The sequence below is a fragment of the Coregonus clupeaformis genome, unplaced genomic scaffold, assembly GCF_020615455.1.
Source record: "Coregonus clupeaformis isolate EN_2021a unplaced genomic scaffold, ASM2061545v1 scaf2507, whole genome shotgun sequence".
NCBI lineage: Eukaryota > Metazoa > Chordata > Actinopteri > Salmoniformes > Salmonidae > Coregonus > Coregonus clupeaformis.
The window spans coordinates 16745-44528 of record NW_025535961.1 but is presented as its reverse complement, the minus strand read 5'-3'; the positions used below and the strand labels follow the sequence as shown (position 1 = coordinate 44528).

Below are 27784 nucleotides of genomic sequence, written 5' to 3'. Positions count from 1 at the left end.
TCCAGAGTGAAGGAAAGTGTCCATGGGTGGGAGGTCCATAGGTGAGGCCCTCTTGATGCAGCCAGGAGGTTTAGAAACCTGAAGCTGCAGAGCGAGACTGAGGAGCTCAGGGATAGCGTTGGGGATTCTCCTACCCCAGGTGGACACCTAATTGGTTGACCCCAGTCAGCTGACTTGTTCAGGAGAGTTAGATAAGGCAACCATAGCAAACTGGCCTAGCAACAGAAGTGTGAACGGATGATTTACAACCAATAGGGGGTTAGGGAGCGTACTGCAGCAGCTAGAGAATCCCAAGGTTTGTCTCTTGTCCCAGGACCAGAGAGAGGGTTTGAGAGAGTTTTCTTTACAGGTATAGTGAACATGATAAACCACAGTCACTGGTATCAGACCATACAATAATTTACTCAATGATCTGCAGGACATGTGCTGTCTAGGCTTGGCAGTATTATTCTATGTTTTTCAAACTGCCTAGCCTCCCCTGTGGCTGTCCATTCCTCTATAAAAAGGTGTGCCTTCATGGACAGGCAGATCAATGAGCAGGAAGTTCTTAGAGAGTTATTGTTTTGTGTGAACACAATTAGTCTCTTTTTAGCCCAGTGTAAGGTATAAGAGCTGAGTTTGAAGAGGTCTCTTATAGGTCTTCTCCAGACATCGAGCACGGTGACACTGCTGGGGGCTGTGCTGTTTCTGCTGGTCCTCTACCTCCTCTCCTCTGTTTCCAGTTCTGAGGAACAGTTGAAGGAGCCTCCAGGACCATCCCACTGCCCTGCTTGGTAACATGCTCCTGCTGGATTTTAAGAGGCCCTACCAGACTATCTGTGGGGTGAGATCAATAAATCAAAAGCTTGCGTGATTGAACTATTCAATTTCAAGTACCTCCTCTCTAGGTATTGACCGACTTACAGTATTTAGACTATCAGTCATTCATTTCTGGGAGGTAACACAATAAACCAAATACTAAACTTGTCTGTCAAACATTGACCTCGGATGGTCATCCAGTCATATTTGAGGTATTTGTCTCTGAAATGAAAGGATCGTATCTGTCTTAATAAAGCTGGCCCTTCAGCTCATTTAATGTTCAACAGCTTTCCAAGAAATATGTCTCCATCTTCATGATTCACTTTGGACCCAGAAAAGTGGTTGTTGTGGCAGGATACAAGATGGTCAAGCAGGCACTGGTAAACCATGCAGAGGAGTTTGGGGACAGGGACATCACTCCTGTGCTCAGTGAACTAAACAAAGGACATATAATGTCAGATAACTTACCTGGTGCACAGGCCAACTACGTTGCACTTGACAATGGACCATTAAACAGGTATGGTTGGTGTTATACTGTAAACACCACCCTAAATATCTGACAAATCTGTTATTCTCTCCTGACTAGGGTTGCAAAGCTACCGGTAAATTACCAAAGGTACTGGAATCTTCAGTAATTTTGGTAATAAACAAGTCATCTATGGCAACTTTGGTAATTTATACTTAAATTACTTTGAAAAAAATATTCGCATCTGTGTCCATATTGTACACAGATATGAAACCCTGAATCCAGAGGTTTCTAGTGGATAGACCATAAGGTTGAAGAGAAAAGCTGTAAGGGTTGGTGTGAGGTGTGACCCAGTTGCGGTGCAGGATAAACAGTAGGCAGTAGGCAAGGATGGTGAAACAGGATCTTTACTGGTGGTCCAAAAGCCAGGATACAAAACAACGGACTATACACGAAAACAAATGAGGAGCACATAGGTCTCCAAAAAACAGGCTGACAACAAACAATACGAAATACTAACTCTGACTGGAAAACACAATGACACAGGGAGAACACTTCTCGAGTACCTGTAACTCCGTCATGTGATCCGACACTGATACATACTGCTTGACATAAAGGAATGAGCAGAGAAAACTGAGCAAGGGAACACAGGGAAGTGAGGGCATAAATACACAGGTGAATCAGATAGCCACAGGTGACACCAATAGGCAGATAATTAGTCCCAACTGTGAGTGAGGAGGTGCCTATGGTTGTCGGAGGATGACACTTAGTGGGTCGCCCGAACTGCGACCCACTCCTGTAACAAAAAGCCTCAATGAAAAAAGCATCTAATCAACAATGCCATTATTTTCAATTAACTCTGCAACTCTTCCAACTATTTAGTTTTTTACAACTGCCACCAGTTTGCTCCAAAACATTTACAACAAAGACATTGACATAATAAAATAAATTAAAGTGTGTAAAAATAAATATAAAGGATATTTCATACTGAAACCCTCATATTAAACACCAATGTTATTCACTAAGTCGATGGTTTATATTTAGGATAATGTTTTACAGCTTTTTAATTCATTTTCTTCATAATCTTATTTGATTATTTTATATATTTTACATGTGATAAGGCCACAAAGAGGGCCAGAGATCATTACAAACACCTGTGATGAGCTGAAGTACCCCAAAAGGCCACTAGATATCATCTGATATATATATTTTTTAAACATAGAAAGCTACCAAAATTCTGGTAGTTTACTGGTAAACTTCGAAAGTCTCCAGTAATATACCTTCCCTTTGCAACCCTACTCCTGACTATATTAAACTATGAAGAAAAAAAAACAGATTTTGTATGAAACCTGCTACTTCCATTAATCTGTGCTTCTGAAAGGAGATCTTGATTCCTGTACGAATGTCACTCAACTCCACAAGAACAATATTGTTTCACTGTAATTTTCTATAGGGATTCTGTTTGTCAATGGAGACTCATGGAAAGAGATGAGACGCTTTGCCCTGACAAACCTTAGAGACTTTGGAATGGGTAAGAAAGCGAGTGAAGAGATGGTCATAGAGAGGAAGTTTGCTACATGTTTGAAGTACACAATGGTAAGAGTTTGAAGTTCTGATAATCAGAAACATAATCAAAACAAGTCTAAGGGCTTTATACAATCCGTATCGCGGAGGTTCAGCATTACAGCGTGATTGAAATTTAAAGGCAATGTTCCCGCGTTGGCACTAGCAGAGACTGCATTCACGGTAGATGCTGCATATGTCGGCTCAATCGGAAATTACGTTTACATTTGTATTGCGCAATCTTCTCAGTTTTTCTTATTTCGATTCTGTTGTTGGTCTTTGTCACAGGTAAGGCATTTGACACAACCAAGCAAATGAATTACGCTGTCTCCAACATTATCTGCAACATTGTGTTTGGCAGCAGGTTTGAAAACTCTGATCCCCAGTTCTAAGGCATGATGGATCGAGCCAATGAGACCATCCAACTTGGAGGCTCTGTTTCAGTACAGGTATTGTACCGTGCTTATGATGATGATTACATTGAGAACAATGACAGACTGGTCACACTAGGCTAGATTATTCTAAGCTAAGGATCCTGGGACTAAACATCTCCCTCATCAACTGGATCCTGGACTTCCTGACAGGCCGCCCCCCAGGTGGTAAGGGTAGGTAACAACACATCTGTCACAATGATCCTCAACACTTCAGTCCCCTCCTGTACTCCCTGTTCACCCATGACTGCATGGCCAGGCACGACTCCAACACCATCAATAAGTTTGCCGATGACACAACAGTGGTAGGCCTGATCACCGACAACGATGAGAGCCTATAGGGAGTAGGTCAGAGACCTAGCCGTGTGGTGCCAGGATAACAACCTCTCCATCAACGTGATCAAGACAAAGGAGATGATTGTGGACTACAGGAAAAGAAGGACCGAGCACGCCCCAATTCTCATCGACGGGGCTGTAGTGCAGCAGGTTGAGAGCTTCAAGTTCCTTAGTGTCCACATCACCAACAAACTATCATGGTCCAAACACACCAAGACAGTTGTGATGAGGGCACGACAAAGCCTATTCCCCCTCAGGAGACTGAAAAGATTTGGCATGGGTCCTCAGATCCTCAAACAGTTATACAGCTGCACCCTCGAGAGTATCCTGACTGGTTACATCACTGCCTGGTATGGCAACTGCTCGGCATCCGACCGCAAGGCACTACAGAGGGTAGTGCGTACGGCCCAGTACATCAGTACAGCCAAGCTTCCTGCCATCCAGGACCTCTATACCAGCGGTGTCAGAGGAAGGCCCTAAAAATTGTCAAAGAATCCAGCCACTCTAGTCATAGACTGTTCTCTCTGCTACCACGGAAAGCGGTACCGGAGCACCAAGTCTATAGGTCCAAAAGGCTTCTTAACAGCTTCTACCCCCAAGCCATAAGACTCCTGAACAGCTAATCAAATGGCTACCCGGACTATTTGCATTGTCCCCCTCCAGCCCCCCACCCTCTACGCTGCTGCTACTCTCTGTTTATTATCTATGCATAGTCAATTTAACTCTACCTACATGTACATATTACCTCAATTACCTCAACTAACCGGTGCCCCACACATGACCTGTACCGGTACCCCCTGTATATAGCCTCGCTACTGTTATTTTACTGCTTTTATTTTTTTACTTCACACTTATTTTTCTTAAAACTGCATTGTTGGTTAAGGGCTTGTGTGGTGTCGAGACAACGATGCTGATATGCTGTGTTGACAAGGAATCCGCTGACACTGTACTTTGATTATAAAGGTTTATTATATCAAAAGATTTCAGCGTCAATTTACAGATTTCTGCAGAATCTGGAGAACAACTAACCCAATCTCAAATATGATTATTCTCCCCGTCCTTTGTTAAAAACCTGATATATATCCTATGTAACATAAGATGGGTGTTTTGAATAGACCAATCCCTGGCTTCCACATATCCAAGTCTCCTCTGTTTCAGGGGGCCCCTATAGTGATGCTTTCCAGATGTTTCAGCAAGACAGAGTAAAATTCATCTAACACACCATTTGCAAAAGTCAGCCAAAATTATAAACTGTTCAGATACTACACATTTCCCCCCTTCGAGACTAATTAAGTCTCGAAAACAAAAATAATAAGATTATGACAAATAACAATTTTTATTACATCAGGCTTCTTGAGTAACTTTAGCAATAAAACAAAATGTATGGAGAATAAACACATTTTTATGTAGACAAATTTAGTGTAAACAAATTTTTATGGAGTGTGAGAGCGAAAAACCTGTCTGGCAGCTTTCATTCCAAATATCCATCAATCAATCAAGACAGGAAAATTCTCTCACGGCCCCTCTGCCCCAGGCGACCACCTAAGTACTCCAGATCAATTTATAAATCTTTATCAATGCATTTTAAGCTATGATGCACTTGAATACATGAAAACCTCAGAAAACAAAAATACAATCAAAAATGTCCACATTCAGGCTGGTCGACTCCATCGGACCCTCCTGTGGATTCTCTCTGTCCCTGCCTAGACCCAATATCCCTAAGCATCCACGAAAAACAACAACATCTGAGGTCCCCACATGTACCCAACAACAGAAAACATCATTCTTCAAAAAATTTATACAGAAAGAATATGACACAAATTATGTATTACACATGCAAATATGTATATAAATCATTGCAGACACTGAAATGTAGTCCACTACACTGCATCTCCTCAGCAGTGTCGACTTTCAATACAACGTCGATGATGGAATCTGAACATTTCCACACCTTCCTTGTTCAACTTCCTCCAGTCCATTCATATTGTCCATGTTTGAGTATTTGAATCCCCTCTATACATTCCCCCATATGCTTCTGGAAGAAAAGAAAACACCAACCAGTATCTTTTGCAAAGCAACACATGCAAATTAAAACATCAATATCAACAATAATATAAAAATGATATATAAAATTATACAGTGGGGAAAAAAAGTATTTAGTCAGCCACCAATTGTGCAAGTTCTCCCACTTAAAAAAGATGAGAGAGGCCTGTAATTTTCATCATAGTTACACGTCAACTATGACAGACAAAATGAGAAAAAAAATCCAGAAAATCACATTGTATGATTTTTTTATGAATTTATTTACAAATTATGGTGGAAAATAAGTATTTGGTCAATAACAAAAGTTTCTCAATACTTTGTTATATACCCTTTGTTGGCAATGACACAGGTCAAACGTTTTCTGTAAGTCTTCACAAGGTTTTCACACACTGTTGCTGGTATTTTCCCATTCCTCCATGCAGATCTCCTCTAGAGCAGTGATGTTTTGGGGCTGTCGCTGGGCAACACAGACTTTCAACTCCCTCCAAAGATTTTCTATGGGGTTGAGATCTGGAGACTGGCTAGGCCACTCCAGGACCTTGAAATGCTTCTACGAAGCCACCTCTTCGTTGCCGGGCGGTGTGTTTGGGATCATTGTCATGCTGAAAGACCCAGCCACGTTTCATCTTCAATGCCCTTGCTGATGGAAGGAGGTTTTCACTCAAAATCTCACGATACATGGCCCCATTCATTCTTTCCTTTACACGGATCAGTCGTCCTGGTCCCTTTGCAGAAAAACAGCCCCAAAGCATGATGTTTCCACCCCCATGCTTCACAGTAGGTATGGTGTTCTTTGGATGCAACTCAGCATTCTTTGTCCTCCAAACACGACGAGTTGAGTTCTTACCAAAAAAGTTATATTTTGGTTTCATCTGACCATATGACATTCTCCCAATCCTCTTCTGGATCATCCAAATGCACTCTAGCAAACTTCAGACGGGCCTGGACATGTACTGGCTTAAGCAGGGGGACATGTCTGGCACTGCAGAATTTGAGTCCCTGGCGGCGTAGTGTGTTACTGATGGTAGGCTTTGTTACTTTGGTCCCAGCTCTCTGCAGGTCATTCACTAGGTCCCCCATGTGGTTCTGTGATTTTTGCTCACCGTTCTTGTGATCATTTTGACCCCACAGGGTGAGATCTTGCGTGGAGCCCCAGATCGAGGGAGATTATCAGTGGTCTTGTATGTCTTCCATTTCCTAATAATTGCTCCCACAGTTGATTTCTTCAAACCAAGCTGCTTACCTATTGCAGATTCATTCTTCCCAGCCTGGTGCAGGTCTACAATTTTGTTTCTGGTGTCCTTTGACAGCTCTTTTGGTCTTGGCCATAGTGGAGTTTGGAGTGTGACTGTTTGAGGTTGTGGACAGGTGTCTTTTATACTGATAACAAGTTCAAACAGGTGCCATTAATACAGGTAACGAGTGGAGGACAGAGGAGCCTCTTAAAGAAGAAGTTACAGGTCTGTGAGAGCCAGAAATCTTGCTTGTTTGTAGGTGACCAAATACTTATTTTCCACCATAATTTGCAAATAAATTCATAAAAAATCCTACAATTAGTTATTCTGGATTTTTTTTTCTCAATTTGTCTGTCATAGTTGACGTGTACCTATGATGAAAATTACAGGTCTCTCTCATCTTTTTAAGTGGGAGAACTTGCACAATTGGTGGCTGACTAAATACTTTTTTTCCCCACTGTATATAAAATGAATCACATTCCATTTCCCCCCTTTGATTCATTCGAAAATACTAAATATCACAATAATATGTAATGAAATGTGAAAAATGATCACACAATCAGATATTCAAAATGGATATCTATCCATCAATACTCCATCCAGTCCCACTTGTTCATCTCCATCTAGATCAGTAACAGTTAACAACGGCATCTGAGTGTTTTCTCCAGGCATCACAACCAACCCATCTCAATATCATAGCCTTCGCAAAAGTCAATAACAAAGTACAAAAGCAAAACATCACACACAGCACTACAAGGGCCACTACTAAAATCTGAACTATCACTGCTCCCACTGGGCCTAACTGATCTTGCAACCAAGCCTTCGCTGACCATCCAGCTCCTTCAGATTGACCAAACGCATCCCTTATACTCTTCAATGCATCTATAACACTAGTGATATTATCGGAATTATCGGGAATCAAAGTATAACAATCGTCCCCCGTCAAGTTCATAGCCACACATAAGCCACCCTGTTTGGCTAAAATATAGTCAAGAGCCATGTCATGTTTCAACAGCGTCAGTCTGTGACTTCTTTGAGTATTTGACAGAAGGTTAAACCCTCGTATCGTTTTGTTTGCAAAACCCTGCAAAGTATAGGTAATATTATCAATGTGAACTGCCAAAAATGTTACACCATACCATGGAAAAAGTCCAAGTCCCCACTTCTCTCCTAGACTTATCCTCCAATGGTAGGATTCCAGATTATGAAATTGCGCCATTTCCCTTTTCACCCTATTTCCAGACCTAGAATCAGATTGAGCTGTGTCCGGTGCTTCCCCCTTTTGAATGGTATAAACCTCATATGGAAGCTTCAACGTCGACATGTAACAACATCCTGTCCATCCATAGGGTAAGAATATATAGGCTTTATCACCACAAACCCACCAAATATCTCGAAAATTCCCTATAGTCACATTGCCAGGCAAAAGCTGATCTTTTACCATCAAAGTCCTGCTCTTCTTACTAAATGGAACAGAAAAAGTTACTTTATATATCTCATCACTAAATGTACGGTCATGCATACCCAAAGTCATCATATAAGCATCACAATCTGATATTCCCATAAACATACCCGGTCCATCATATGTTTTATTTGAACAAAAACAGCTTTTAGCCCTCACGGGTTTTACCTCCAGTGCTTCAGGAATCGCTGTTAACTTATTTTCCTTCCGATCTAACAAATTCACATAGGGTAATTAATTTAACCAAGAACAATTAAACCTAGGCCTAAACAAGTGCTTCGACAACGACATCATTATATCTGTTAATGATTGTTGCTGATACAACAGCCATGATAAAGCATAAGATTGACAAACAGTTGATAGAGGTTGAGCCACCATCTCTAAGATTGAACCCCATGTGCCTGGTGCTGGAATTCTCAACAGACATGGACCGTCCAGATTCCTCATTGATCTTACAGAATGAGTTAACTGCTGGAACCATAGATTCCTACCTGCCCATCCATCTTTAATTTGCAAAACAGAAGAATCAAATCCATATGCCTTCCATTTAGTTTCTCTCTTCCCTAACGAGCGTTATTGATCAGATATACAGTGGGGGGAAAAAGTATTTAGTTAGCCACCAATTGTGCAAGTTCTCCCACTTAAAAAGATGAGAGAGGCCTGTAATTTTCATCATAGGTACACGTCAACTATGACAGATAAATTGAGAATTTTTTTTCCAGAAGATCACATTGTAGGATTTTTAATGAATTTATTTGCAAAATATGGTGGAAAATAAGTATTTGGTCACCTACAAACAAGCAAGATTTCTCAGGCTCTCACAGACCTGTAACTTCTTCTTTAAGAGGCTCCTCTGTCCTCCACTCGTTACCTGTATTAATGGCACCTGTTTGAACTTGTTATCAGTATAAAAGAGACCTGTCCACAACCTCAAACAGTCACACTCCAAACTCCACTATGGCCAAGACCAAAGAGCTGTCAAAGGACACCAGAAACAAAAGTGTAGACCTGCACCAGGCTGGGAAGACTGAATCTGCAATAGGTAAGCAGCTTGGTTTGAAGAAATCAACTGTAGGAGCAATTATTAGGAAATGGAAGACATACAAGACAACTGATAATCTCCCTCGATCTGGGGGCTCCACGCAGATCTCACCCCGTGGGGTCAAAATGATCACAAGAACGGTGAGCAAAAATCCCAGAACCACACGGGGGACCTAGTGAATGACCTGCAGAGAGCTGGGACCAAAGTAACAAAGCCTACCATCAGTAACACACTACGCCGCCAGGGACTCAAATCCCTGCAGTGCCAGACGTGTCCCCCTGCTTAAGCCAGTACATGTCCAGGCCCGTCTGAAGATTGCTAGAGTGCATTTGGATGATCCAGAAGAGGATTGGGAGAATGTCATATGGTCAGATGAAACCAAAATAGAACTTTTTTGGTAAAAACTCAACTCGTCGTGTTTGGAGGACAAAGAATGCTGAGTTGCATCCAAAGAACACCATACCTACTGTGAAGCATGGGGGTGGAAACATCATGCTTTTGGGGCTGTTTTTCTGCAAAGGGACCAGGACGACTGATCCGTGTAAAGGAAAGAATGAATGGGGCCATGTATCGTGAGATTTTGAGTGAAAACCTCCTTCCATCAGCAAGGGCATTGAAGATGAAACGTGGCTGGGTCTTTCAGCATGACAATGATCCCAAACACACCGCCCGGGCAACGAAGGAGTGGCTTCGTAAGAAGCATTTCAAGGTCCTGGAGTGGCTTAGCCAGTCTCCAGATCTCAACCCCATAGAAAATCTTTGGAGGGGAGTTGAAAGTCTGTGTTGCCCTAGCGACAGCCCCCAAACATCACTGCTCTAGAGGAGATCTGCATGGAGGAATGGGCCAAAATACCAGCAACGGTGTGTGAAAACCTTGTGAAGACTTACAGAAAACGTTTGACCTGTGTCATTGCCATCAACGGGTATATAACAAAGTATTGAGTAACTTTTGTTATTGACCAAATACTTGTTTTCCACCATAATTTGCAAATAAATTCATTAAAAATCCTACAATGTGATTTTCTGGAGAAAAAAAATCTCATTTTGTCTGTCATAGTTGACGTGTACCTATGATGAAAATTACAGGCCTCTCTCATCTTTTTAAGTGGGAGAACTTGCACAGTTGGTGGCTGACTAAATACTTTTTTTCCCCACTGTATCTTCTGTCCCGTGTAGCTCAGTTGCTAGAGCATGGCGTTTGCAACGCCAGGGTTGTGGGTTCGATTCCCACAGGGGGCCAGTATGATGCACTCACTAACTGTAAGTCGCTCTGGATAAGAGCGTCTGCTAAATGACTAAAATGTAAAAATTCTGGTGTTCCATCAAAATTAAAGAACTCATCCTGTACCTCCGGGATAGAATTCTGCACTATTTCAGATGAATCTTCATCATTCTCTGCTACCATCTGCTCTCCTATTTCAACACTGTCCTTACTACCATTTACACCAATCTCCATCTGTATCATAGACTTCTGAGTCACATTTACTACATCCTTTAATTTCAGAAAAGTTGTTGTTGGTGTCTGTGTCACATTTCCGAAATGTGTTATCGCCGTCGTAACATTAATCTCTTTCAGAGTTACTGTTAAGATAGTGGCTTTAGTTGATATATTAACACTCTTAATTATTTCCAAGGGCAAAGTGGCAGATATCCTCTGTGTATTATTTACTCTTGGAGTGAGTACTGTAATATACTGCTCCTGAACTCCTTTGGTGACTGTGGAAACTTCAACAGACTTTAAATCTTTCATCATAAGCGTCACCTTACGAGTTACATAGCCTTCTAACCAGTAATTCTTAACCGAACAAATTTAAACGCTGGCTTTAAATAAGTACAAGTATATTCTCCTGATCTTCCCATGTAACATTATGCAAAAAGAAGTGAGCAATCACTCATAACCCTCTTCCACTTCATATCGTTGTACAAAATATACTTCCTTTGACTAGGGGGCACAGCTTCTACTTCTGGTCCTGATACCAACACTTATTCTCCATAATTATCTCTCCACGTGGGAGGAATGTCACCACCCCCACTCCGTCTCTACATCTACAAGGAAGATGAGCTGTACCACCCATCCTAACCCTAATCACAGTCTTTTTCTAAAATTGGTGTTGAGCCGATTTTCTGAGGCGCCATTGTAATCAAATGTGATACATTTATAGCTTTAATAACTGTCAACGTTAAAAGAGTTGAATTGCTTCTCATTGTTGTTGTATTAGGCTGAAGTGTTGATGTCATTGTTGTTGATTCATCTATTATCCCTACAGCTTGGCGCTCTTTACTTGTATTTCCATCTATCACCACTAGTGTCACTACATTAACTCTCAGTCCTGACTCTAATCCCTCACTTTCAAACTGTGGATTATAAAAAATACATTTATAATCACCTTGATCCTCCTGCTGGGAATTGTACACATAGAGACTGCAATCACCTCAATCTTCAGTCTTTTTTATCATTCAGCAACGCATACTTTCTCAATGCAACTGCTCCTAACATATCTAAACTCCTGCCATAGCTATCTTCCCACTGAACTCTAAATTTCCCTTCACCACTGTTCTCTCTCGTACACTGACATGGAAGCTGAGCTGACTTTTCTAGAGTTACTTCAACCCTAGTTTTCGTAACGTTTTGGTCTGACTTTTTTCCTAACTGGTCTGGGGCTACTTTGTCTAACCGAATCACCAGCTTCTCCTGTAACAGAGTTGCCCTTGGTGATCTCTGCGGTTTCACATTCCACTGAAATATGCCCTGTTGTTTCTGGGACAAAAATCAATGTCTCCAAATCTCCTTTCCTGTCCATCCATTGCAGAGTCATCTCTGGCATCATCAGAAGTGTACACATGATCATCAACGTTCTCCACAGCATGGACAATCTCTCCTTCTGGGTTTTGACTCTGGATATTGTCATGCATCTCTCCTTCTGCCTGTTCTTCCCTATCTTCATCCTGCTCTCTTGAGCCTTCAACATCCTGTCTCTCTGCGCGTGACACCTCTTCTCTAGGCGCTTTAACACAATGTGACAAATGATACCACGTTGGAGACCCTTTAACCTGGAGAGCCGTTCCAGTACTACGAACAACTTCAAATGGTCCTTCACGACGTTCGTTATACCACTTCCTTCTAAATACCTTCACGAACACCTTGTCCCCAGGTTGCACTGTACTCCTTTTTTGCTCATCGAGCTTCTCCTGCACCTCTTCTTTTCTTTGCCTGTCAGAAACATATGTGGACAACTTTTTATGAAAATTGGCCATATATGTAACGTTCGCTCTAATTTCATCTTCCAAAAGAGCCAAACTTGGACCCTTTCCGCTTGTTCGCAAACAAGGCGTAGGCATCCTTCTTCCTGTGACCAGTTCATGGGGTGTCATACGTAGATCACGCAACTCACTTGAGCGACATACCATTAATGCTAAAGGAAGCGCCGCCTACCAGTTTAGACCCGTATGCTGGCAAATTTTGACAATGCGATTTTTCAAAACACCGTTCATTTTTTCACAAATCCCTTGACTTTGTGGGTGATAAACTGCTCCAAGACGTTGCTTAATTCCCAATTTTTGCAACATCAATTTCACTGATTTATCCACAAACTCTTTCCCATTATCTGAGGATATTCGATCAGGAAGTCCCCACCTGCTTATGACTTCTTTACACAAGAACTTGGCAACCGATTGAGCGTCTTTTCGCTTGGTTGGACAGGCCTCCGTCCATCGTGAAAATCTATCCACAACCACCAGCATATATCTTTTCCCTTCAACTGGTTTTATCATATCAACAAAGTCGATAACCAACTCACGCATAGGACCTCTCGGTGTAGGAATGTGACCAGGAAGAACAGTCACACCCCTACGAACATAATTTTTCAGACAGATTGTGCACCTGCCTATGACATAGTCAACCTGTTCAAGCAAATATGGTGCCCAAAAACCATACTCCTTTGTGATCTTTTCTCCCCTTGCAACATGAGCTAACCCATGTGCTTCCTGAATCATCAGGCCTAATAGGTCTAGAGGCGCTACTATCAACTCCTCATGGTTTCTCCAAAGACCAGTAGCATATTTGACGGCACCTCGGTCTAGCCATAACTGTTTGTCAATCGTAAAAGCAGCTTCCTGCATCAAAATCAAATCCTTAAGCGTACTTTTGTCTTCCAAGTCCACTCCATGAGTGACCAGAAAAACCTTGCCCAATTTGTCCACTCCTGTGACGGCTTTTGCAGCTTCATCAGCAGCTTTGTTCCCTTGTGTGACTTTTGACACATCGGTTTTATGAGCTGCACACTTAGCTATCGTTATCGCTTTAGGCTTCATCATAGCATGCAACAGTTTCATTATTTGCGCATGATGTTGTATCGGAGAACCATCCGTTTTCTTAAACCCTCGACCTTTCCACACTGCTCCAAACAAATGACATACACTATGTGCATATGCAGAATCAGTATATATTGTCACTCGCTTCCTTCTGCTAACAAACACGCTTCTGTTAGCCCCACAAGTTCAGCAAGTTGTGCGACGAGGCTGTGGTATTACTTCAGCCTTTTCAACAACAAATCCAGTTCCTTGGGATTTAACTACTGCATAGCCAGCACACAATTTATCTCCCACACGATAGCAAGACCCGTCAATCCAATACTCTAGGTCTGCCTCACGTAATGGAAAGGCTTTCAAATCTGATCTAAGCCTCAAGTATTTTTCTGCTTCTTGAGCACAATCATGTGGCTCACCATCCTCTGAAGTTGGCAAATTCTCGGCTGGATTCACCGTATCACACCTCACTAGGGTGACATCTTCCTGCTCTAAGCCTAGGCATAGTCAATGTATATTTTCCATAGTTCAGACGATTTCTGAGACTATGATGGGTAAGAATTGTTACTGGGTAACCCATCGTAACAGATGATGCTTTGTCATACATTGAATATACTCCCACCATTGCTCTGTAGCACAGTGGTAGCCTTAGTTCTACTTCTGAATAGGCAGTAGAGTAGTAGGAAATAGGTTGAGGATTCGTCCCTGTACCTGTCGGCTGACAAAGAACTGCACATGCATATTTACCTCCAGTGGAAGTAGACACATATAGCAAGAAATTCTTAGAGTAGTCTGGTAGTGTGAGTGCAGGTGCCTCCTGTAACCTCTGTTTGATCGTTTCAAATGCCACAAGGCCTTCTTGTGTCCAGGAAAGATTGCTATGGAGTTGACCACTCCCAGTATCTTTAACCATAGCTCTCAAAGGTCCCGTCAAACTAGCATAGCTCTCAACCCAAGCTGAAGAATAACCAGCAATACCAAGAAATGTCATCATCTCTCTGACAGTTCTAGGCTTCGGAGCCTTACGAATAGCTTCCAATTGACTGTCTGAAATGCTTCTGTGTCCATGCGTTATATTCTGACCCAAATAAACAACCTTCTCCTGGCAATATTGCAACTTTTTCTGTGAAACCTTATGCCCATTTTCTGCCAATACCTGTAGCAATTTAATTGAGTCTTTATGACATGTTTCCTCATTCTGTGAACAGATAATTATATCATCCACGTACTGAATGACAGTGCTTTGCAATATCTGATCTATCCCTACCAAATCTTCCTTCAGTACTTTATTGACAATGTGAGGGCTATGCTTGTACCCCTGTGGCAATCTACTGTACTCATAGAACTGTCCCTTATATGTGAACCCAAATAAACCCTGACTTTCTACACTAAGTGGAACACTAAAAAATGCACCACATAAGTCTAACACTGTGAAATGTGTCGCATCAGGAGGAATTTGGGCTAACAAGGTACAGTGGGGAAAAAAAGTATTTAGTCAGCCACCAATTGTGCAAGTTCTCCCACTTGAAAAGATGAGAGAGGCCTGTAATTTTCATCATAGGTACACGTCAACTATGACAGACAAAATTAGAAAAAAAAATCCAGAAAATCACATTGTAGGATTTTTTATGAATTTATTTGCAAATTATGGTGGGAAACAAGTATTTGGTCAATAACAAAAGTTACTCAATACTTTTGTTATATACCCCTTGTTGGCAATGACACAGGTCAAACGTTTTCACAAGGTTTTCACACACTGTTGCTGGTATTTTGGCCCATTCCTCCATGCAGATCTCCTCTAGAGCAGTGATGTTTTGGGGCTGTCGCTGGGCAACACGGACTTTCAACTCCCTCCAAAGATTTTCTATGGGGTTGAGATCTGGAGACTGGCTAGGCCACTCCAGGACCTTGAAATGCTTCTTACGAAGCCACTCCTTCGTTGCCCGGGCGGTGTGTTTGGGATCATTGTCATGCTGAAAGACCTAGCCACGTTTCATCTTCAATACCCTTGCTGATGGAAGGAGGTTTTCACTCAAAATCTCACGATACATGGCCCCATTCATTCTTTCCTTTACACGGATCAGTCGTCCTGGTCCCTTTGCAGAAAAAACAGCCCCAAAGCATGATGTTTCCACCCCCATGCTTCACAGTAGGTATGGTGTTATTTGGATGCAACTCAGCATTCTTTGTCCTCCAAACACGTCGAGTTGAGTTTTTTACCAAAAAGTTCTATTTTGGTTTCATCTGACCATATGACATTCTCCCAATCCTCTTCTGGATCATCCAAATGCACTCTAGCAAACTTCAGACGGGCCTGGACATGTACTGGCTTAAGCAGGGGGACACGTCTTGCACTGCCGGATTTGAGTCCCTGGCGGCATAGTGTGTTACTGATGGTAGGCTTTGTTACTTTGGTCCCAGCTCTCTGCAGGTCATTCACTAGGTCCCCCGTGTGGTTCTGGGATTTTGCTCACCGTTCTTGTGATCATTTTGACCCCACGGGGTGAGATCTTGCGTGGAGCCCCAGATCGAGGGAGCTTATCAGTGGTCTTGTATGTCTTCCATTTCCTAATAATTGCTCCCACAGTTGATTTCTTCAAACCAAGCTGCTTACCTATTGCAGATTCAGTCTTCCCAGCCTGGTGCAGGTCTACAATTTTGTTTCTGGTGTCCTTTGACAGCTCTTTGGTCTTGGCCATAGTGGAGTTTGGAGTGTGACTGTTTGAGGTTGTGGACAGGTGTCTTTTATACTGATAACAAGTTCAAACAGGTGCCATTAATACAGGTAACGAGTGGAGGACAGAGGAGCCTCTTAAATAAGAAGTTACAGGTCTGTGAGAGCCAGAAATCTTGCTTGTTTGTAGGTGACCAAATACTTATTTTCCACCATAATTTGCAAATAAATTCATAAAAAATCCTACAATGTAATTTTCTGGATTTTTTTTCTTCTCAATTTGTCTGTCATAGTTGACGTGTACCTATGATGAAAATTACAGGCCTCTCTCATCTTTTTTTAAGTGGGAGAACTTGCACAATTGGTGGCTGACTAAATACTTTTTTCCCCCACTGTATGTGGGTCTGCACTTCTGCTGGAAAATCAGTCACTACCTCATTCACCGCTCTCAAATCATGAACCACACGATAAGTTTCATCGGGTTTCTTCACAGGCAACAAAGGCGTGTTACTCTGAGGATTTTTTGTTGTCCTCAAAACACCTGCTTTCGAAAGTCCTTCAATTTGTGGTTCGATCCCTTGGATTGCTTCATCTTTCAATGGATACTGATTCTTCCAAGGAGGTCTGGCTCCTGGTCGACGTTCAACTTTCACCGGTTGGGCTGATTTCACAAGTCCAATATCGGCACTGTGTTGAGACCACAAACCTTCTGGAACTTGTTGCAACATCTCCTCTTTCATAGGGTCTGAATCCATCTTCGCACTGCAAATAGATTCATGTGTCATCCGTACAGCTTGTGGCTGTCCTTGTCCTTGAGCCGAAATCATGATTTTGAGAAATCGCTGATCTTCACTCCTCCAAATCGCCAAATTCTCTTTCATTGGTACGAAAACAGCTTTCTCTACTTCTGTCATAATTCCTCCTATACGCTTCTGCTCATAGTCTTCAGAAACCAACAAGGTCACATGTGGCACACTCTTCTCAATCTCAAATTCTTTATCCAGAAAATCGTCTGTGTTTATCTTCATAGCTGCTCCTTGTGGTCCTAAAATTATGCAACATGAGCTGAGTTGAACTTTCTTTGGTTGATGACTCAACCATTCCTCTGAGTTCGATTGGGCAGCATTCTTGAAATAATTGAGCGTACAATGAAATGGATATTCCGGAAGCCTCGCACCTGGCATGTTTGCCACAATGAATTTCTCCCATATCTTAGCCTGCTTCAAAAAATCTGCACTGAGATATCCAATCCAAAATACTGAAGAAGAATCCATCTCTGTCGTCATCAACAATTGGTAAACCTTTTCTTTTGGCACTTCTACCAGACAGCCGTCTTGCGTACATTTTATTGTACAGTTCAATCTACACAATGCATCTCTTCCCAACAATGCAATAGGTGTATGTTCCGATACCAGTATGGGTATTGTAATTTTTTGATTTTTATAGCAGAGCTCAATTGGTTCCGTAAGAGGAATCAGCTGTTTCACTCCCTCAAATCCGATTGTCCTAATTAGTTGATTGGACATGGGAAGATGTGTAGCATCTTCAGGTTCGAACACAGGTGAAAGCAGCTCCGCTATCCGCCATCACTTCCAATGGTCGATTGTTTACTTTCACCTCAATTGTTGGATCTTTTTCCGGTCCTGATGCTACCAGCTGACACCCCCCTTTCGGATCTTCTGGGCACCTCTAGAGTCCTGGCTCCGGGCCCCTATAAGGGTTCACCGGTCCTCCAAATGATCTTGACTGGCCCCTGTATCTTCCTCTGAAATTCCCTCTGGTGTTTCCTCCTGGTCCATTACACTCACAGGCAAAGTGACCAACCTGTCCACAATTATAACACACTTCTGAAGATTGCTGGAAGTATGGCTTAAATCTTCCTCCTCTTCCTCTTCCTAAGCCTTCTCGTCCTCTTCCTCTCCAATTCTGTGTCTGTCCAGAAACTGGCTGTGGATATGAAACAACTGATCCCACTAATGGTGGCTGGTACAATTGCGGTTGGACCTGGTTCGGTTGAAGCTGTGGCAGTGATTGTTGATTTGGTGAACACTGATTCTGCATAACCAAAGCCTGTTTCTTCTCCTTCTTCTTATTCTCCACCAGTTGTATTTGATTGAGTTTTCTGAGAGTTTCTTGGCCTGTTCTTTCTGGTTGTGTTCCTTTTTCCGGTACAGATCCACTTGATGGGCTATATGATCTGTATAGACACCTTTTGTCATGCTTCCAAGTCCAACCACCTCTGCCAGTTTGCTCCTTACCGGTGAGGGCAGCCCCATCTGCAGTTTAGCTCGCAAAATTGACTGCTCTATTTGACTCACATCTGGATCATTTCTGGTAATATTTATCCACACTTGATGAACTCTTGACACATAGGCTCTCGGATTTTCTTGTTGTCCTAGTGGGTCAATCAGAATGTTGTCAGGATGCACATTTGTTGGAAACGTATCTTTCAGTGCTCTCCACAGCTGATTTCTACTTGCAGCTAACAACTCAGGATCATTCACCGCAGTCTCCACATATCGATTAAGTCCAGCTCTCTGAAAAATGTCTTCCATCCCTGGAATCCCAAGGAGATTAGCCAAAAGTCTCTTAATGTCTCCTATGGCAGACTGTGTTCCCACCGTAATTTCTTCCAATTTAGAAATCCAAGGATATGCTCCATCTTGAAGAGTAGGCAGCTTCTCAAGTATATCTGACATATCGGTATTCTGCAAAGGCTTATACTCCAGATTCTGTCCTCGAATTATCACAGCATCATCTTCTTACTCGTGCTCCCTTTTCTTGGCCGCAATGTATACCTCCTCCCCAATTCTTGAGATCCTTTTTTCAGCAGTTTTTCCTTCTGTATCTTCAGCTTCTTTAGTTGTTTTTCCAATTCTCTTACTTCTTCTAAATTATTCGCCTTATCCAAGCATGATATGCATCGATCCATATCTCTTTCTATTTCTTCTGTGCTAGTCATTGTAGAATAAAATCCTCTTGAACATGAAGCACCTTTAATCTCCAAATCTTCATCGCTGTCTTCATCTTGACTTTCATCAGAGCTCGGATCTCTTGTATCCTTCTCCTTCCAACTTCCATCACACCTTCTTTCCACTCTGGCCAACCTCTGTCTGATTACAGGGTCATATCCACCCATGATCTCTTCTGAATCACTCTGATCATCATCATCATCATCATCTTCAAATTCCATCCTCCTGAACCTCACTCTACCCTTAGTTTCCAGACATGTCGTTTTCTTCTTACTTTTGGAGTTTGGATTAATCTTTATGGTTGTTTCTGCTTGTCCTCTCTCTATTATTCGTTCATCTTCATCTCTGATGCAATAATCACCCTCCTGAATGATCATTGGAAGCTGAGGATAGACGTCCTTAAACTCTACTTTTTCCTCGTAAGGTGGGGGCCTCTTTGCTGAATCCGTATGTGAGAAAGGTGTATTGACTTCTGCCATTAGTTTTTCTGTTACCTTCGCCTCTTTTGCCATTTTCTCTATACCTCTGTCTCTTTTATCTTTTATCAGTTTTTGTCCCTCATTTTCAAACAACTTAAGAACACCCAGCTCTCTTTGTCTCTTTTCTTTACGTTGTTCCCCTTTTTTCCCCTTCTTTTGATCTGCCTTATATGTGGCCACAAGCACTTGCATTATTTTAATTACGTCTGGGTTAAGAGTCCCTTCCACTGGCCATGGTTGTTCAATGTCAGGCCAACGTTTATTCAATTTTCCAGATAACCTTGCAATACCATTAACTAGAGGATTACTATTTTGTACTACATCAACAGGAGTAATTACTTTTGTAGTTTTTATGTCCTTTTTCCCCATTGTAACAACTCTTTTATATTCCTTTATTGTGAATTATTTATTTATTTTATTATTATTTATTTTAAACTAATTAATTTGTAAACGAAAAAATACTTTAAGCTATGTAGCTCATCTTTCCCTCCTATTTTTTTTTCTTTCTTTTTTAAAACTTTTTTTAGATTATTTATTTATTTATTTATTAATGTATTTATTTTTTAAACCAAATTATTGATTAGTGGCAATCTTACCACATCCGATAAAGAAAAGTAAAGGAAAGTAGTCAACTTCAGAGCAATCAAAAAAGAAAGACCTGCAATCCAGCAACACTACAGCACCCACAAACCAATTGCTTAATAAGCACCCAATCACTTTAATTTTACAGAATAATCTCAGTGCTGGATTTCCAACACAACTCTAATCAAAACAACTCATGCATAAAAAAAATACCCTAATGTGCAATTGTCAATTACATCAATTAATCAGTCTGATGCCAAGTCCCTGTCAAATGGTCACAACATGAAATATTCTATGCATACACAATGTACAGTGGGGGAAAAAAGTATTTAGTCAGCCACCAATTGTGCAAGTTCTCCCACTTAAAAAGATGAGAGAGGCCTGTAATTTTCATCATAGGTACATGTCAACTATGACAGACAAAATGAGAAAAAAAAATCCAGAAAATCACATTGTAGGATTTTTTATGAATTTATTTGCAAATTATGGTGGAAAATAAGTATTTGGTCAATAACAAAAGTTTCTCAATACTTTGTTATATACCCCTTGTTGGCAATGACACAGGTCAAACGTTTTCTGTAAGTCTTCACAAGGTTTTCACACACTGTTGCTGGTATTTTGGCCCATTCCTCCATGCAGATCTCCTCTAGAGCAGTGATGTTTTGGGGCTGTCGCTGGGCAACACGGACTTTCAACTCCCTCCAAAGAATTTCTATGGGGTTGAGATCTGGAGACTGGCTAGGCCACTCCAGGACCTTGAAATGCTTCTTACGAAGCCACTCCTTCGTTGCCCGGGAGGTGTGTTTGGGATCATTGTCATGCTAAAAGACCCAGCCACGTTTCATCTTCAATGCCCTTGCTGATGGAAGGAGGTTTTCACTCAAAATCTCACGATACATGGCCCCATTCATTCTTTCCTTTACACGGGTCGTCGTCCTGGTCCCTTTGCAGAAAAACAGCCCCAAAGCATGAAGTTTCCACCCCCATGCTTCACAGTAGGTATGGTGTTCTTTGGATGCAACTCAGCATTCTTTGTCCTCCAAACACGATGAGTTGAGTTTTTACCAAAAAGTTATATTTTGGTTTCATCTGACCATATGACATTCTCCCAATCCTCTTCTGGATCATCCAAATGCACTCTAGCAAACTTCAGACGGGCCTGGACATGTACTGGCTTAAGCAGGGGGACACGTCTGGCAATGCAGGATTTGAGTCCCTGGCGGAGTAGTGTGTTACTGATGGTAGGCTTTGTTACTTTGGTCCCAGCTCTCTGCAGGTCATTCACTAGGTCCCCCAGTGTGGTTCTGGGATTTTTGCTCACCGTTCTTGTGATCATTTTGACCCCACGGGGTGAGATCTTGCATGGAGCCCCAGATCGAGGGAGATTATCAGTGGTCTTGTATGTCTTCCATTTCCTAATAATTGCTCCCACAGTTGATTTCTTCAAACCAAGCTGCTTACCTATTGCAGATTCAGTCTTCCCAGCCTGGTGCAGGTCTACAATTTTGTTTCTGGTGTCCTTTGACAGCTCTTTGGTCTTGACCATAGTGGAGTTTGGGAGTGTGACTGTTTGAGGTTGTGGACAGGTGTCTTTTATACTGATAACAAGTTCAAACAGGTGCCATTAATACAGGTAACGAGTGGAGGACAGAGGAGCCTCTTAAAGAAGAAGTTACAGGTCTGTGAGAGCCAGAAATCTTGCTTGTTTGTAGGTGACCAAATACTTATTTTCCACCATAATTTGCAAATAAATTCATTAAAAATCCTACAATGTGATTTTCTCGGAATTTTTTTTCTCAATTTGTCTGTCATAGTTGACGTGTACCTATGATGAAAATGACAGGCCTCTCTCATCTTTTTAAGTGGAAGAACTTGCACAATTGGTGGCTGACTAAATACTTTTTTTCCCCACTGTATCTATTATATCCTGTAAGGAAAAGTAAGTTTGTGGATAGAACAGTACTGGCCTTAATTGGACTGGATCCGGGGCAGCACACGCTGTCGCGTGACGTACTGGTCAGCACCTCCTCTCTCTCTGTCCCCTCCTTCTCGTTTCTCACATCACAGAAGAACAAAAGAAACAGACAAGAATTTAGTCTTTTATGCACTCACTGGGTTATTTCAACCATACAATACACGTTTAGACATACCTATGTTCACATTCGTGCTAAGAAATAAGCAAACAGCTTAACTCAGGAATATTATAAATAGCGCAATAATATTTTATTTTATTTATTTATTTTTATTTTTAATCCATCAACATAACTCTTATTTGTACATTCAATGGATCTCAATCAAATAGTTTCATAATTAAGCAACAGCCACTTAACAAACAGAATACTTTATTCGTGTGTATTCAAAGTCCCCCTCCTTCTTTTTCAGCTCTAAGTCTGCGTCTCCCAGCAGCTCAGTGCAGGCAGGGGAGTGGCATATTTGCTCTGTGTAACTCTAAACTCATAAAATCCCACGCATGCGCAGCACATTTGCTAGTGCGATTTCAAGGTGAGAGGAGCTCTCCCACAGTAACTTTTCTCTAAGTCAGACAGCAGACAGACCAGCTGTCCCTCCGTTCTTTCTAACACAGACAAACAGTAACACTGAACAAACGCACAAACCAACACAAAACATAGAACACAAATCCTACTTCGAAGTTTCTTATCTTCACTTATTCTAATCTGCAGATTTATAGTTATTTTCTTATCCATTACAAATCCTCTCTATACAATCATAACGTCCTCCCGGGGGGCTCATAGTTTTTTAACAATGTTTAAAACGAATCCTCTGTAGCTCAGCTGGTAGAGCACGGCGCTTGTAACGCCAAGGTAGTGGGTTTGATCCCCGGGACCACCCATACACAAAAAAATGTATGCACGCATGACTGTAAGTCGCTTTGGATAAAAGCGTCTGCTAAATGGCATATTATTTATTTTTTATTTTACAATCATAACGTCCTCCCGGGGGGCTCATAGTTTTTTAACAATGTTTAAAACGAATCCTCTCTATACAATCATAACGTCCTCCCGGGGGCTCATAGTTTTTTAACAATCATAACGTCCTCCCCGGGGCTCATAGTTTTTTAACAATGTTTTAAAAACGTTCTCTCAAATGGAGACTCATAAGGTTTTAACCGTAATTAACATATTTCCTTACAAAAACTAAAACCCCTGTTCTCAACCAAAACATATATATGTATATATCTCTAACATAAATCTTATCATAGCATGAGTCAACACACAGCTGAAACACAACAGAGACCTCTTTAATTTTGCGCAAACACACACACTCTCATTCCCTCACACACACATGAAAAGAATGCATCCATTCATACGGTCCTTAAAAGCATGCTTACGTCGCTCCTATTTCCTTTATATTCCTTCCTAAATTTATGCTACCTTGAGTTGCAGATATTCAATGAGAGGCTACTTCGGACATATACTTCGTCAACTATATACCGAGAGGTAACATACAATTGAATGTATATTCTACAATCTCACAGTTCCTTGAACTGACCTGAAAATTCACCTAGTGACTCTCCAGGATTTATGGCCCATCTTAATGATCGCCTCGTTTGAGGGCTTCCGTAGATCAGCGACGTCCTAACAGTATACTTTTTTCCTTAGTTCCTTTTCCATTCTATTCCGTTATTTTATTCCTTTTCCCTTTAATTTTATTCAAGCCAAATTTCCATGGGCCCAGTGTTATCAATTCCTATAGACACTTTTATCCTGTATTATATATTCGCACTCCCCCCTGTTTGCGTTGTTTTCAACGCAAACAACTTTAGAAATTTAGAACGGATTGTCATCCCACAGCAAAGCGCACACACAAGTTTTTAACGGTGCATCCCCCAACGCACACACAGGCACACGAACTGACCAGCGCCCAAAGTTGTGAGAAAGCTCACCTTATCTGCCGGCCTCTGTAGCGGGAGTCAGCTCGCAGCCCACGATGGAACGTTGAAACAGATGCAACACGACCTAAAATCCTCGTCGCCAATTCTCTGTGGTGTCGAGACAACGATGCTGATATGCTGTGTTGACAAGGAATCCGCTGACACTGTACTTTGATTATAAAGGTTTATTATATCAAAAGATTTCAGCGTCAATTTACAGATTTCTGCAGAATCTGGAGAACAACTAACCCAATCTCAAATATGATTATTCTCCCCGTCTTTTGTTGAAAACCTGATATATATCCTATGTAACATAAGATGGGTGTTTTGAATAGACCAATCCCTGGCTTCCACATATCCAAGTCTCCTCTGTTTCAGGGGGCCCATATAGTGATGCTTTCCAGATGTTTCAGCAAGACAGAGTAAAATTCATCTAACACACCATTTGCAAACGTCAGCCAAAATTATAAACTGTTCAGATACTACACTTGTAAGTAAGCATTTTACTGTAAGGTCTACACCTGTTGTATTCGGTGCATGTGACAAATACATTTTGATTTGATTTGATTATTTCAATTATAATATCCAGACAAAATAAAAGTGAATTATTGCTTTCATTTTTGTTTATGGAGAAATTGTTGTATAACATGTTTCCATGGCTGGACCCATTGTTGAAGATCAGGACGCTTGTCATGAAAAATTGACAACAAGAAGGAGATGAGGGAGCTGGTGAGGGGACTTTCAACCGTTAGATGTGTAGAGGATTCGTGGACTTGTTCCTCATCCGAAAGCAGACCCTGGAGGTAAGGAGACTTTTTATAGTTAGAAACATGTAACGTCTTGGAATTAATAACTAGGGGAGTCCGGTGGTAGCCCCCACACACATAAAAAAAGAAATATACACGTTTTATTAAAAACAGTTGAAATAACTGTTCTTGTTTGCTGAAACATTACCTGCGTTTGTTTGTGTATGTAAGGAATCAGGCATCATGGACTCTCATTACCACAATTAGAATTTGATAGACTGTGGCCAACCTATTTTCTGCTGGTACCGACACCACCTTGCACTGGGGTCTGCTGCTAATGGCCAAGTACCCCCACATACAGGGTAAGGTTTGATAGAAACCCATACACTAACCTGACACATACACCTTAGTACCACTTGAACCACAGGTCTTTGAATTGCAGCCAAGGTAAAGATCATTCAGATTTTATATTAACTTTGTACCTCCCTCTTTCTTTAATTTACAGACCGGGTGCAGGAAGACATCAACAGGGTCATAGGAAGTCGTCAGCCCTTGGTAGAGGACAGGAAGAACCTGCCCTACGCTGATGCAGTGATCCATGAGATCCAGAGACTGGCCAACATTGCACCCATGGCCATCCTTCACACCACCAGCCGAGACATCACCTTCCAGGGATATTTCATCAAGAAGGGGACGCTTGTGTTTCCTCTACTTACGTCTGTCCTACAAGACAGACGCAAATGGGAGAGCCCACACACCTTTAACCCCACCCACTTTCTGGATGAGGAAGGGTGATTCGTTGAGAGGGATGCCTTCATGCCCTTCTCTGCATGTGAGTTCAACTGTTTGTTTCTTTATTGACACTATCCTGCAATGATCTAAATCAGATATCCTTCTATGGTGCTCATTGCTTTGGCCCAGAGAGAGTTGAGGGGATGGAAGCTATATTGATGACAGTATTGATATTTGTCAACTATAGGAACCAATAGATGTAGATCTATTGTCCTCATGTTGTCTTCCTCATGTAAGAATGCTGTTCATTGACTATAGCTCAGCATTCAACACCATAGTACCCTCCAAGCTCATCATCAAGCTCGAGGCCCTGGGTCTGAACCCAGCCCTGTGCAACTGGGTCCTGGACTTCCTGACGGGCCGTCCCCAGGTGGTGAAGGTAGGAAACAACATCTCCACTTTGCTGATCCTCAACACTGGGGCCCCACAAGGGTGCATGCTCAGCCCCCTCCTGTACTCCCTGTTCACCCATGACTGCGTGGCCAAGCACGCCTCCAACTCAATCATCAAAATAACCTTCAGGAAACAGCAGAGGGTGCACCCCCCTATCCACATCGACGGGACCGCAGTGGAGAAGGTGGAAAGCTTCAAGTTCCTTGGCGTACACATCACCGACAAACTGAAATGGTCCACCCACGCAGACAATGTGGTGAAGAAGGCGCAACAGAGCCTCTTCAACCTCAGGAGGCTGAAGAAATTTGGCTTGGCACCTAAAACCCTCACAAACTTTTACAGATGCACAATTGAGAGCATCCTGTCGAGCTGTATCACCACCTGGTACGGCAACTGCACCGCCCGCAACCGCAGCGGGCTCCAGAGGGTGGTGCAGTCTGCCGAACACATTATCGGGGGCAAACTACCCGCCCTCCAAGACACATACAGCACCCGATGTCACAGGAAGGCCAAAAAGATCATCAAGGACATCAACCACCCGAGCCACTGCCTGTTCACCCCGCTATCATCCAGAAGGGGAGGTCAGTACAGGTGCATCAAAGCTGGGACCGAGAGAATGAAAAACAGCTTCTATCTCAAGGCCATCAGACTGTTAAATAGCCATCACTAGCACATTAAAGGCTGCTGCTGCCTATTGAAATCACTGGCCACTTTAAGAAATGGAACACTAGTCACTTTAATAATGTCTACATATCTTGCACTACTCATCTCATATGTATATACTGCATTCTATTCTATAAAATTCTAATGTATCTTAGTCCATGCCGCTCTGTCATTGCTTTTCCATATATGTATATTTCCTTAAATTCCATTCCTTACTAGTTTTGTGTGTATTAGGTATATGTTGTGAAATTGTTAGATATTACTTGTTAGATATTACTGCACTGTCGGAGCTAGAAGCACAAGCATTTCGCTACACCCGCTATAACATCTGCTAATCACGTGTATGTGACAAATACAATTTGATTTGGTTTGATGTTATCTTCTTCCAGGTCGTAGGGTGTGTCAGGGGGAGGGTCTGGCCAGAATGGAGCTCTTCCTCTTCGTCACCTCCTTCCTGCAGCGCTTTCATTTCTCTCCTCCTCCTGGAGTAACAGAGGATGATCTGGACCTGACACCGGCCGTGGGGTTCAGAGTCTGGGCCTAATGTATATTATACATGACTTAAAACAAATGCTCCACTTTAGACAAACATGCTGAAATAGGTTACCTTACCGGCTGTGCTGTGAGCCAGGTCTAAGATGAGAGATTCGTCCCTTAATGGTTTTGGTTGAATTTGACTGCTATACATTCCGACAATGTAATTGATTGATACAAAGCACTGCTATTATGTATGTACAGAATGTTTATTTTTTTGCTTGCTGTCCTGCCTTGTCTGGGACTGGACAGCTGTTGCTAAGCAAAGTCAATCAGTTATCTAGCTAATGTTATCAGTAGTTGACACTACTGAGTATGCAACCTTGTGGGCATGTTTTTATATGACTAGCAAGCATACTTAGCCATATTCCCTAGC

The 27784-nt window shown here is 41.9% G+C and overlaps 1 pseudogene; it reads left to right on the top strand.

The window, feature by feature from the left end:
• The first annotated feature begins 22 nt into the window (after positions 1 to 22).
• Positions 23 to 27468, top strand: LOC121551871 (annotated as a pseudogene).
• The last annotated feature ends 316 nt before the right edge of the window (positions 27469 to 27784 follow it).